This window comes from Heterodontus francisci, chromosome 18 (assembly GCF_036365525.1).
Source record: "Heterodontus francisci isolate sHetFra1 chromosome 18, sHetFra1.hap1, whole genome shotgun sequence".
Taxonomy (NCBI): Eukaryota; Metazoa; Chordata; class Chondrichthyes; order Heterodontiformes; family Heterodontidae; genus Heterodontus; species Heterodontus francisci.
In genome coordinates, this window is record NC_090388.1 from 59,645,754 (window position 1) to 59,660,323 (window position 14,570).

General features: G+C 45.3%; 1 protein-coding gene across 1 annotated transcript in view; it reads right to left on the bottom strand.

Annotated features, from left to right (window-relative positions):
• LOC137379663 (FYVE, RhoGEF and PH domain-containing protein 4-like) overlaps positions 1-14,570 on the bottom strand; it is a 372,218-nt gene that overhangs the window by 20,505 nt on the left and 337,143 nt on the right.

The following is a 14,570-nucleotide window of genomic DNA, read 5'->3' on the forward strand; positions in this document are numbered from 1 at the left end:
CAGGCTCACAGCCATGTTATTCCACATTTTAATTCAAATGCTACAAGAGACTAACATTACAAATATAACACATATTCTACATCCAATGTCATAAAGGCTACTTTTCTCTGTCAGAAATAATTCTTCGCTTTAAAACTTTTGGCTAATGTTTTAAATTAACTTTTATCAGCTAATATTTGTCAGCTCCTGCATTTATGCATGTGTATGTACGTACACATAAATAAATATGCAATAAATACATTAAAAACACACACGCGTTCAATATCTTCTGTGTTGAAGTAAAGCAAAATACTGCAGATACTGGAAATTCTAAATAAAGTCAGAAAATGTTGAATGCACTCAGCATGTTAGGAAGCATCGGTAAAGAAAGGAAAAGTGCTTCTGTTTTAAGATTAGCTAGTCTCCGGGGGAGGGTAAGCTACAATAAAATGCATCTTGATAGTTAGGGAGGGGTTAAATACCAGCCAGAATGCCCACACTCAATTACTATTCCATTGGCCCCACTAGAAAGAATTTTTATGTCAGAAAAGGATATAATCAAGCTAGTCTCACTTTCATAATTATTTTATTTAAATAATTGTTCAGAGTAACTTTTCAACCCACACCCATTACTTTTGATGCAAGCAGCACAACAACTTTGTGCTGCCTGCTCATTACCACGATTGTATTGTGCAGCCAGCACTAACCTCACTGATGAATAGCCTCAAGCCTCAGCAAGGAAGCCAAAATTGAACATTTTTTTTAGAATAACTTTTCAAATAAGCACAATGTAGTGTTTTGAAAACTGCATTGTGCATTTTGTCCACTTAAGGCTACCATACATATGGATACCAGCACAGGGTGTCTGTAAGGGAATAAAGGAATCCATGTTTTAACAGCATGCAGCAGTTCTGTGTCTTACTAACTTGAACTGAATATTACTGTTTAATCTCAAGATCACATACAAATACTGTTTAAATCAAACAGGTGGAGCTGGCAGATCACTGTATGTTAGAAATTAACTTGTTTCTGAAGTCTCTGCCCAGCTATCATTATCCCAGCAGAACACATTCATAAGGATGAGGGAATCATTATTTGAAGTATTTCCAACTAGATGTGTACTCCACCTTCAGTGGATGACAACAGGCTATGGCCCCGAAAGTGGAGATCGTGATGCACGCTCTGCCAGCTATTTAACCATGACATCCACATTACTTAACCAGATTCCATCACACTCACCGACACACTTCCATCTCTTTTTCAGCACAAGCTGACCCACAACAAGAGGCAGCAGGCACTAACCATTAGGGGACAGGCACAGCTGCACCTCAACATTAGGGCAGCCATTGCTGAGGCTGTGGGCAACAGTGGGGCTGAAACCATAGAAAATGGCAGTACCTTCATACTTAATCCTCCTCCTCACATCCAACCATCTCTTCTGATTACGTGCTGCCATGTCACCATGCACCTCTCACTAGTCTTGGCGACAGGGGTCCCGACCACCACAAAAGCGCCGGCGAGAGCCCCGTGCTGCCTCCTCTGGGGAATGCCTGCTGGATCAAGTGCTAATTAGGCACTTAAGTGGAAGGCAATCAGCCTTGCCCGGGATCAACGACCCCGGTAGCGGAGGTCCCGCCTGCTGAGAGCTGCCGGGCAATCAGAGACAGTAGCTCCTTAACTGTGCAGCACCATCGTGGAGGCACTGGCAGCTGCCGGTACAGCACTCAACCTAGCCCCTGGACCCAGGCCACAGTTGTCAGGGCGCGAATGTTTTGCGGGGTGGAGGTCGCGGGGGCGGGTGGGGGTGGTCGGCAGCAAGGGCAGGGAGGTGAGTCTTGACAGGACCCCCCCTTTCCTGATGTTGGGCCTCTCTTTCAGATGCTAGAGGCCTTTTAACGAGGGACACCACCCTACCCCATCCCCGGAGCTGGCAAACAACCCGCACGGGGAGCACGCCAGGCCTGCCCGTCGCTGGGCTAATTCTGGTGGTGGTTTGATGAGGCCCTTAATTGGGCATTAATTGGCTGCAGGATGGGAAGGCCATTCACAGGCCTTCCCATCCTAGACTTAATTTGGGTGGAGGCAGAAAGGTGGCGGGGTCCCCCCCCCCTGCCACTATCCCGCCCGATTATTTTCTCTCCCTGCCTCCAAATCAGATGCAGAGAGAGCATAAACTTCCATCTCCTTCCCCCAGTCTCCATGCTAATTTAGGGGGCGCCCGTGTGAAAATCCCAATGCGTGACCGTTTCCCACTGGGGGCAGTTTTGGGACCCGGAAAACAATCCCGACCTCTGTTTCCTTACCCTGGGGGGAAAATCTAGCCCCATCACTCAATCTCACATTTGAGACACCAACTGTGTGTAAATTAGAGGGCAGCTCAGAGGTGGGATATGCACGTGGTGACTCACTGGGCACGAGTGGCCTATAGCCAGGGTAAGGGACAAGGGTTGCACAGGTACCAGCTCCACAGGGGGAAAGATCGCACATGAGTTCTACTACAGTGGACTCAGAAGAGCACTTCCGCAGGGAAGGTTACAGAGGGTGGTTGATAGGTATGCACAATGAAATGCGTGGTGCGGAACTTGGAACCTATCCTTTCCAGTGTGGAAGTGGTGGCCAACTCCATTAGCACACTTGTGGACCTGACCACGATGCAGTGTCTGATGGCTAATGTCTCAGTTTCTATTGCAGCACAAGCAGAAAACACCCAATGTCTGGGCTGCAGTGAAAGCTCAGACTTGTGTCATACAAGGTCACCTTGCCACTGTAAACTCGGACTGCTCTCATGCAAGGCCAACTGTGGATACCAGTGTGCAAAGGGGTTTTCAGGGTGTCACAGCAGTCCAGCAATCTGTCGTTCAACAGATTCCAAGGATTGCTGAGGCGCCACCCTAAGGGCATGGCAGTGGCTCCGTAGAACACAAACCTGCTGTCCTTTCTCAGGATGACAGCATTCAGCCTCCACCTCTGCGACTAGTAGTTGAATCAGTGGTTCATAGACAGCCTGGCCAAAAAGGGACTGCGTAGGTTGCCCACTCACTTCCTCCTGCTCCTCAAAAAGCTGGGGGCAAGGGCTGTCCCCTCAAAATGGAGAGCTTATACAACATGCAGGAGGCTGTGAATCTTGACACTTGCTCTGCAGAGTAACGAAGGGCTGCACCAGAGCAGTCCAGGCAGAAGGGTTGTAGAGCAGACCACTGGCATGCTGCTATCATATTTCATGTGGCAGTATAGTTTTCATTGTATGCATACTGCTTATGTGTGCGTGGGTTGCATACCAGCGTCAGCCATACGATCAGCAGACAGCCCTCTTGACCAGTAGTTTGGTTTGTTGCAGTGGCTCAAATGCAGATTGGCATAGCAGGCTGCCACAAAATGAAGTCATAATGACTGCTGCTGGCATACCAGGCATGATTCACTGCATATGGTCGCCCACCAGCTGGACATTGAGGCAGTAAAATCTATTCGGTTGTGTTACATCTCAGTTGACAAAGTGTCTTACATGCAGTCAATAGCACCCTCCACCAGGGGGAAGCAATCCCCTCGAAGCCACATGCCAGAGAGCAGCAAGCAGAGCAAGCAAGAGAGAATGAAGTATAGTCAGAGCTCTTTGAATAGAGTGCATCTGTGACCTCCCTTACACAACAGTAGATGTTGCAAGTATTTCCAGCCTGGAAGGAACTCAGATGCACAAATATTCACGCCCAAGGTTACTTTCACAGCCACTGGCAATGCGGTCCTTGCCTCCTGAGGTAGTAGTTGTGGCTACAGCAGGTGGTAGATTGCAGATTGTAAAGTGCAGATGTTGTACACGTTGTTCCTTGCTGAGGTTCCGGTAGAAGAATTGCTCCCTGAACATCTTGGGTGGATATATGCTGCTGAGAGCCATTTACCCACTCCTCCTCCTTCCTCTTCCAGCAGATTCCCCTGTTTTGGATGGCCTCTGCTCATTTTTCCAGTCCTCCTATAATCCAATGGAAGGTCATGTCTGGGAGCAACTGGTTTGTGCAGAAGCCTTGAAAGTCAAGACCAACTTATTCAGCATCAGCTGAAGTGGGACCAGAAGGGTAACATTAGCAGAATTAGCATTAGAATGTATTAATAAGTTTAGAAGAATCACTGTAGTTATAAGGGGCCCGTTGAATGATGAGATGCTTGCTTGACCACTGTGCTGGAACTGTACAACTCTATTTAATTGCCTCCACATCTGTGTAAACATGCTGTCCTTGCTTCACTAATCAGAGATAAGGGAAAAGGCTGCAGACGATACAAGCAGTAAAGTAGGGAAGATGGCAGCTTCAAGGTTTGAGAGGAGATAGCAGGAGAATGTTTGTGGGGCAATACAATCCAGTTATTGGTCAAGCTGCAGACCTGGAATGTGTCAGGGTAGTGTGAACAAATGAGTAATGGTTATTAAATTCTATAAATGTGTACTACAGACTCTGCTTCACTGAGAAGCTGTTTGGGTGACCAGAGAACTTCTCCCTTGCATATGCTTGCCAAAATAAGGTCCTTATTTGCTGTAATCCCGAGGACACGAGAGTGGTCATATTTTCTCCACAATAATTTGGCGCAGTCAGGTGGATTCTCAAGGCTCAGTCGCTGGTGCCCAGTCGAACGTTGTCCTCAAGACAGCGGGTGAGCACATTTACTTTACCACCCATTATATAGTGAGATCGGCATTCGGGATGGGAAGCTGGCAGGCCGATTTGAGAATCTGAACCAAAGAACGGGTCCACGGGTGGAGTAACTAAAGACAGCGCAGCGCCAGGATTGCGGTTCCTTGGGTAAACGAGGAGGTAATATCGTTCTCAAGGTTAACCAGATGAAGTAAGAATGATCGGATAGGGAACGAGTGGTCTGTTTCCCACACAGAGGAAGTAAGAACGATCGAAGAGGAAATGAGAGGTCCTTTTCCCACATAGGAACGATCGTAGGGTAGTGAGAAGTCCGTGCCCACACACAAATAGTAAAAATAGTCAGAATATAAACATCAGCCATGGCAAATAAGGATCCGGAGAGGGGATCCAAAGCGTCATTCACCAAATTTTTGGCAGCCAAAAATAAGAACTTTAGATAAAATGATCAGAAAGGTTGGGATCCCTCGAGGACCCCTGATTAGCAAAGAATGGTGGAAAGGACAGACAAAAGGGAATTATATTATGCAAGTGCAATCTTACCAGGTGTCAGTCTGGAAAGTCTGAATTAGCTAGGCTAACTCAGGAAAAGAGACATGTTACAAGTGTTAGAAGGGCAAGAGCTGGAGTGGGAAAGTGAGAGGTATCAGGCTGAGGTAAGAGGGACAATTTAAACAAGATGCTTTAGTGAAATTTGAAGTGAGTAAAAACAAGTTACTGTGTCTTTGTTCAAGTCTGTATGAATGTTGGAAACTTCCACAACTTCACGTCCTTGTCTTTGTGGCCTGTGTGCTGTAGAGCTAACAGTCGTTAACCCTTTGTTGTCTGGCTCTAATATTGAAAGTATGAGTCTGTTACTTGTTCTATTCTTGCACATGGATGTTTCTGTAGGACCCTTGAGTTATGTTTTGGGTGTGAACGAGTTGAACCTGTATGTGTTCCTTGGGCTTGGGACTGGGAATTTAATGCAGGTTTTTGGTACTTTGAATTCATAACCCATTACAGGAATCAATATTTCTAAGTAGTATGGAATTAAGGAAGTGTGAATGTGGTTGCTGAGTGTGTTCATTTCAATTTAAGATTCTGCACCCAGAAATGGGATATAAAAGCTGAATTACATTTTAAATTAAAGATGGTGGTGTAGTGTTTTATTTTTATTTTAAAAATTGGTTTTGGAACTGTGAAAGGGCAATGCAAAATCTCGTAAGAGATACACTTCAGCCTTGAAGGCTGGGAAATGCCTGGCAGAAATCTAATTTGAAGTTTTTAAACACTTTCCTTTAATTGGACCAAAGTTTAAAATCTACTATTGCTTTTTTGCGATTTAAATTAAAGACATATCTTACTGACTGTTAAAGGATAAATAAAGGAGATATTGGAAAGAACATGAAAAATGACACTTTTTTTTTAAAAAGCATGTGTTATGCTGTTTGTGTATTATATTAATATACTGTGATTTCCTTTTCTGTCTGTGTTAGTTCTGTCTGTGTCACTGAACTAATGGCTTATTAACCTTCAGTGGCCTGTTCCTGCATGATGTTCTAACGTTTTGATAGCTGTATAAAATGGATGAGAAGCTGTTAAAGTACACACTTTGTTTTGGCAAGGGATTAGAGAGAAGGGTTCCTTTAAGGGGGACATTAGGTACTCGCCAATGTCAATTCAATTGTTTCTGTGGGTGAAAAACTCGAAGACCAACCTTTCCTTCCTCCCATGCTTGTGAGAGGCCGCTGTATGAAGTTTGGCAGGTTTAAATGAAGGACCAAGTCCACTGATGCACTGTATTTCCTTTGTTTTCTTTCCTTCATCTTAAGTTGTTAAGTTGAATGAGTGTTGCAGAAATTGTGGGGATAATGTATGTGTGTAATTTTCATGTGCTTTCTTCCCTAAAGGGCGGTTGTGCAAAAGGGTGTCAGCATATTTAAATAATGAATTTCACAATGAAGAATATGAGTTGTATCAAAAGGAAGGTGTAAACAAACTAAATGTTTAAGTTACAAGATTCGAGTTGTGATTTCTGGCCAAGAATCACAACCCGACTGTATAGAGTTATACAGCACAGAAACAGGCCCTTCGGCCCATTGTGTCCATGCTGGCCATCAAGCATCTATCTATTCTAATTCCATTTTCCAGCAATTGGCCCGTAGCCTTGTATGCTATGGCATTTCAAGTGATCATCGAAATACTTCTTAACTGTTGTGAGGGTTCCTGCCTCTACCACCCTTTCAGGCAGTGTGTTTCAGATTCCAACCACCCTCTGGGTGAAATTTCTTTTCCTCAAATCCCCTCCAAGTCTCCTGCCTCTTAGCTTAAATTTATGCCCCCTGGTTATTGACACCTTCGCTAAGGGAAAAAAGTTTCTTCCCATATACCCTATCTGTGCTCCTCATAATTTTGTATACCTCAATCAGGTCCCCCCTCAGCCTTCTCTGCTTTAAGGAAAACAACCCTAGCCTATCCAGTCTCTCTTCATAGCTGAAATGCTCCAGCCCAGGCAACATCCTGGTGAATCTCCTCTGCACCCTCTCCAGTGCAATCACATCCTTCCTGTAGTGCGGTGACCAGAACTGTACATAGTACTCCAGCTGTGGCCCAACTAGCACTTTATACAGCTCCATCATAACCTCCCTGCTCTAATATTCTATGCCTCAGCTAATAAAGGCAAGTATCCCATATGCCTTCCTAACCACCTTATCTACCTGTGCTGCTGCCTTCAGTGATCTATGGACAAGTACACCAAGGTCCCTCTGTACTTCCTACCATCCGTTGTATATTCCCTTGCCTTGTTAGTCCTCCCAAAATGCATCACCTCACACTTCTCAGGACTAAATTCCATTTGCCACTGCTCCGCCCATCTTACCAGCCCATCTATATCGTCCTGTAATCTAAGGCTTTCCTCCTCACTATTTATGACACCACCAATTTTCATGTCATCTGTGAACTTACTGATCATACTTCCTATCTTCACGTGTAATCATTAATGTATACTACAAACAGCAACAGTCCCGGCACTGATCCTTGCGGTATACTGGCCACAGGCTTCCAATCGCAAAATCAACCCTCGGCTACCAGACTCTGCCGCCTACCACTAAGCCAATTTTGGATCCAATTTGCCAAATTGCACTGGATCCCATGGGCTCTTACCTTCTTGACCAATCTCCCATGCGGGACCTTATCAAAAGCGTTACTGAAGTCCATGTAGACTACATCAACTGTTTTACCCTCATCTACACATCTAGTCACCTCCTGGAAAAATTCTATCAAATTTGTTAGACATGATCTCCCCCGACAAAGCCATGCTGACCTTGATTAATCCCTGCCTCTCCAAGTGGAGATTAATCCTGCCCCTCAGAATTTTTTCCAATAGTTTCCCTACCACTGATGTTAGACTCACTGGCCTGTAATTACCTGGTTTATCCCTGCTACCCTCCTTGAATAATGGTAACACATTCGCTGTCCTACATTATCCTTTTCCATAGTGAATACAGATGAAAAGTAAAGTAATCATTTAAAATCTCACCTACAGTCCTCCGGCTCCACACACACATTGCCACTTTGGTCCCTAATGGGCCCCACTCTTTCCCTGGTTATCCTCTTGCCCTTAATATACTTATAAAACGCCTTGGGATTTTCCTTTATCTTGCCCACCAGTGTTTTTTCATGCCCCCTCTTTGCTCTCCTAATTACTTTTTTAAGTACCCCCCTACACTTTCTATCCTCCTTTAGGGCCTCTGCTGTTTTCAGCCCTCTGAATCTGCCATAAGCCTGTTTTTTACTTTATCCAATTCTCTATATACCTTGCCATCCAGGGTTCCCTGGACTTGTTGGTCCTACCGGTCACCTTTATGGGAACATGTTGGCTCTGAACTCTCACTATTTCCTTTTTGAATGACTCCCACCTGATCTGATGTAGACTTTCAGCAAGTAGCTGCTCCCAGTCCACTTTGGCTAGATCCTGTTTTATCATATTGAAATCGGCCTTCCCCCAATTCAGTACCTTTATTCTCAGTCCCTCTTTGTCCTTTTCCATTACTACCTTAAATCTTAGAGTTATGGTCACTATCCCTGAAATGCGCCCCCACTGACACTTCTACTACTTGTCCAGCTTCATTCCCTAGGATTAAGTCCAGTACCAAAATTTCTCTTGTAGGACTTTCTGCGTACTGGCTCAAAAAGCTCTCCTGTATGCATTTTAAGAATTCCGCCCCCTTTAAGCCTTTTGCACTAAGACTATCCCAGTTAATATTGGGGAAGTTGAAATCCCCTACTATTATTACCCTATTATTTTTACACCTTTCTGAGATTTGCCTACATATCTGCTCCTCTATCTCTCCCTGACTGTTTGGAGGCCTGTAGTACACTCCCAGCCAAGTGATTGTCCCCTTTTTGTTTTTAAATTCTACCTAAATGGCCTCATTTGAGGAACCTTCTAGGATATCATCCCTTCTACTACAGTGATTGACTCCTTGATCAACAGTGCAATGCCACCTCCTCTACTACACCACCACCCACCACTCCCCCCACCCCCCCCCCCCCGCCCCCACCATGCCTGAAGATTCTATACCCTGGAATATTGAGCTGCCAGTCCTGCCCTTCGCTCAACCATGTCTCTGTGATAGCAATAATATCATATTCCCATGTGTTAATTCATCTGCCTTACTTGTAAGACTCCTTGCACTAAATAGGTGCAATCCAGCCTTGGATTATTCGCTTATGCCTTACAACATCTATATTTGCTCATTCTTCCAGACTGATTTCGTTCCTCTTCTATATTTGGCTGTGCATCACCCCCTACTGTACCTCCACTCTGTATCCCACCCCCCTGCCAAATTAGTTTAAACCCCTCCCAACAGCACTAGTAAACCTCCCTGCAAGATGTTGGTCCCGTTCTGGTTCAGGTGCAACCCGTCCGACTTGTACAGGTCCCACCTTCGCCAGAAACAGACCCAGTGATCCAGGAAACCAAAGCCCTCCCTCCTGCACCATCTGTTCAGCCATGCAGTCATCTGCTCTATCCTCCTATTCCTACACTCACTAGCAAGTGGAGTAATCCAGAGATTACAACCTTTGAGGTCCTGCTTTTTAATCGGCTACTTAGCTCCCTAGATTCTTGTTGCAGGACCTCATCCCTCTTTCTACCTATGTCATTGGTCAATGTGAACCATGACCTCTGACTGTTCACCCTCCCCCTTCAGAACGTCCTCCAGCTGCTCCATGACATCCTTGACCCTAGCACCAGGGAAGCAACATATGATCCTGGAGTCACGTTTGCAGCCATCTGTACCCCTTACGATAGAATCCCCTATCACTATAGCTCTCCCACTCTTTTTCACCCCCTCCTGTGCAGCTGAGCCACCCATGGTGTCACAGACTTGGCTCTTGCTGCATTCCCCTGAGAAGCTATTTCCCCCAATAGTATCCAAAGCCGAAAATCTGTTAGAAAGGAGACGATCCAGGGGACTCCTGCACTACCTGCCTAGTTCTTCTAATCTGCCTGGCGGTCACCCATTCCCTTTCTATCGGAGCAGTCTTTACCTGTGGTGTGACCACCTCCCAGCCCCATCCTCCAGTGTCCCCAGCTGCTGCTTCAGATCCAAAATGTGGATTTCAAGTAGCTGCAGCTGGAGACACGGCCTGCACACGTGTTCGCCCTGGACACTGGAAGTGTCCCTAACTTCCTACATTGCACAGGAGGAGCACTCCACCCTGCTGAGCTGCCCTGCCATGACTTAGCCTTAAATTACTCAAAAATTACAGATTATTTACACAAGGTACCTTGATTGCCTAAAAAACACTACTTACTATAAAAAAAAATTGTAGACCTTGCCCAAAAAGTTTTCTTACCACTAGTAAGCTTTCCTAATACCAATAAAACCTTACAATTACTGATAAATTACCTCAGTTTTGAAAGATAAATGAGGAAAACAAAAATAGCAAAATACTCACCAACCAGCCACTTACCTGTTTCCCTGGGGTGCCACTTTTTATTTTTTCTCCGAATGTGTTGAGTTCACAGACTGAGCCCAGCCCCAGCTAGCTCTCGGACCGCTCCCCTCTGGCGCTGTTTTGAAGCTCTCGGACCGCTCTCCTCTGGCACTGATTTGAAGCTCTCGGACCGCTCCCCTCTGGCGCTGTTTTGAAGCTCTCGGACCGCTCCCCTCTGGCGCTGTTTTGAAGCTCTCGGACCACTCTCCTCTTGTGCTGTTTTGAAGCTCTCGGACCGCTCTCCTCTCGCGCTGTTTTGAAGCTCTCGGACCACTCTCCTCTCGCTCTGTTTTGAAGCTCTCGGACCATTCTCCTCTCGCTCTGTTTTGAAGCTCTCGAACCGCTCTCCTCTCGCGCCGTTTTGAAGCTCTCGGACTGCTCTCCTCTCGCGCTGTTTTGAAGCTCTCGGACCACTCTCCTCTCGCTCTGTTTTGAAGCTCTCGGACCACTCTCCTCTCGCTCTGTTTTGAAGCTCTCAGACCACTCTCCTCTCGCGCTGTTTTGAAGCTCATTGAAGTATTTTGATAAATGTGGAAATTTTAATCCGGATATGAATTCACACATGTGAGAACAGGGTAATTTTTAATGTTGGATACTGCTAATTGGAACTTGGAAAATAGTTTGGGTCAGAAAAGGAAGAGAATTTGACAAGGGATCGAAAAAGCTTGGACTTTTGAAACATTGTCGGAGGAAAGTGTTCAGAAATACAAATTTCTCGTTTGTTTGTAAAAGGAAAAGTCTTAAAGTGATGGGATTGGTATTTTATTTTCCAGGAATGCCGCATGGATGACACCACTCCCAATGCCTCAAGTCAAACTACATGATTCACATTCTGTTTCTGCCAGCAGCAGATCCCTTAATTATTTTGTTTCAGGTAACCACTAGAGTAATGACAGAGCAGTGGGTAGCAGTAACTGTGATCACCCTCCTGGTAACCGCGGCAACATGGGAGGCGCCCACCGTAAATATCAACAGAAGCACATGCCGGCATCCAGGACAAGTATGTACAACTACATAAAGGAGGGAACATCTCGAGGGCGTCCAACACCGGAGTGAACATCATCATGGCGGGATAGACTAATCTGCCTCCATTTGTTTGAGAACTCAAAGGGAAGGACCTGTGACCTTTGGGACTTGGTAGATAACGTCGTTTCAGACATTGAAAATACAAGATTTGGTACAGCCCCCGACACATACACCAATCTGTAAGAAGATTAGACCTTATTAATTTGCATGAGGAAAGCCAGGAACTGGTGGTTATGTGACCTATAACGAGGGGAGTGGAGGTTACACAAGTTCCTGATGATTGTACCGCAAGAACATGCAAATGGTACTTATTCTGAGGGGGTTATAAATTTATATCCCTGGGGGTGGTGAGGGATGAGTTGGTGTATCAAGTAGGATCCCAGGGGTATACAGCTCCAGGATTAAATGGTACCCTTTTGATAACATGAGAATATTGCACTGAGTTGCAGCATTACATCATCTGCTCTTGTAATACTCTCAGACCCATCAATAATGACTCTGCCATAGTGGTATTGGTCAGCCCTCTTGAAAAAGCCTTTAAGACAGTGCAAACCTCCCCTATGCAGTGGTGCTTTTTGATGCACAGGACAAGGTTCTTATAGGGAAGATTGGAATGTGATAATAGCCACACTTTCTGCTTACAGAACACTGACTTCTTTACGGTGGGGGATTTTCACCTTGCAGACAGGGCCTTCACGGGCTTTGTATTCAGCCCATGATGGGATGGTTAGCTAAACATTGACAATGTCTTGGAAAGAATAGCTCGGGAAGTGGTGCAAAAGGCCCCAGCCACCACTAGAAGGTTTATGGAGCAAAGCCATCAAGCAATCACGAGGGGCAAGGTGCAGGTGAACCTAGCCAAAGGACTAGCTAGAGTACTGAAGGACTTGGCCAGCAATCGAGCTGAGATGGCAGGAATGTAGTATAACTGGTGGGAAGGATCGCTGCAGCTGTTGTGTCCATTGCGGTCCTGTTAGTTGATCTCAGTATTTGTTGCTACCAAAGGCTGATGGTATCCCAAGTGGTACAGATGGTGATGTTGGTCAACAAAGGGTACACCCTGGTATCTGCCGCAGTTGAAGCTCCTCTCCCAGGGAATATTAAACTTGGGAACATTTATGAAGATTTTGCTATCTAAGGGGATGATGGTTCCGGGTCCAGCCTAGGTCAATAGGACTTTGGTGAAGCCTTAAGAGAATGATAGACTAGGAGATCCAAAGCCCACTGACCTCCAGTAGGATCCCTGGAGCAATTGGTGAGTGGAGGTTGTCGGGAATGTCCTGCCTGGGTCAGGTGGTGTGCCTGACCAGGAGTCCAAAAGGGTAACATTAGCAGAATTGGCATTAGGATGTATTAATAAGTTTAGAAGAATCACTGTAGTTGTGAGGGGCCCGTTGAATGACAAGATGCTTGCTTGACCACTATGCTGGAACTGTACAACTGTATTTAATTGCCTCCACATCTGTGTAAACATGCCGTCCTTGCTTTACTAATCAAAGAGATAAGGGGAAAGGTTGGAGACGATACAAGCAGTAAAGTAGGGAAGATGACAGTTTCAAGGTTTGAGAGGAGAATGTTTGTGGGGCAATACAATCCAGGTTATTGATCAAGCTGCGGACCTGGAATGTGTTGGGGTAGTGTGAACAAATGAGTAATGGTTATTGTATTCTATAAATGTGTACTACAGACACTGTTTCACTGAGAAACTCTTTGGGTGACCAGAGAACTTCTCCCTTGCATCTGCTTGATAAAATAAAGTCCTCATTTGCTTTAATCCAGTGGACGCGAGAGTGGCTATATTTTCTGCACAACACAGCCACACCACTCCCTGTAGATTTTAGCAACTTCAAAGAACTCTAGAAAGCACCAAAGACTTGTCCAGTTGTAGCAATAGATGATAGAAATCCATCAGTGACTAACCTGAAACTAGTTGATGATACCTTTTTATAGTTAATTAGCTGTGCATGATTAAGAGATGGCATTACCTGGGGCTGTTGAGCTTTAAAATGGCAGATGCTGACTGACGTCATGATCTGCCTACTTTACATACTTCCAGTGGCTGTAAACTGCATGTGATAACGCCCTCACCAATATGGCATCCAGCAGGACTTGCACTAAAAGTATGTGCGACATGATTTTGGACCTCTAAGGCGCTATGCAACTGAATTTTGTGCCTACATTTTTGTGGATTATTTAAGGTAATATTTAACACATTAAGTTGAAGCTGCATTCAAGAAATTATTCACAAACCTTTTTGTCTACCAAAGAAAGAATCAGGATGTAATTTGGCAGGGGGATGCCATCCAATAAGTTACTGCACTGCTTGTAAACAATTTTTTCATGAAAGCAGTGTTGCTTTACCTTTGAGCAATGTAAATCATGTGTTACTCTGATATTGTATTTGCACCTGCAATGCCACGGGCTGGATTTTATGAGCTCACTGCCGATCTCGACGGCAAGCTCCAAAAATGGTGGCCCACCTGCGCGGGCCGCACGCTGAAGAGCCGCTGCAATCTCAAGTGTGGTGGCTAATTTAAATAGCTGGGGTGGGCCAACCCCCAATCACATGGACGGGGCAGGCGATCCGTCCCCAGCAATGTGTCAGCTGACTGTGCGCAGGCACTGTCGCCAGTTTTAAAGGGCAGTCAGCCCTACCAGCTTATTTAAATATTTAAAGACATATTGAATAAAATTAAATAAATACATTTCTTTTGCCTGTCTCCCACTCCCCCCATAACAATTATATTAACTATTTGCCTTTACCTCCCCCATACACTTAGCTTTACCATCTGGCCTTCCCCCCCAAACTACACAAAGTTTAAAGTGCAACTCTTCCCACCATCCCCTACACCCATGAGGTTTATTTGAATCCCCCCCCTCCCCCCTGCACTGATAAACCTTTGCAAAGCAGGTGTGGAAAGAGATGCAGTGGTTTTTGTCGCG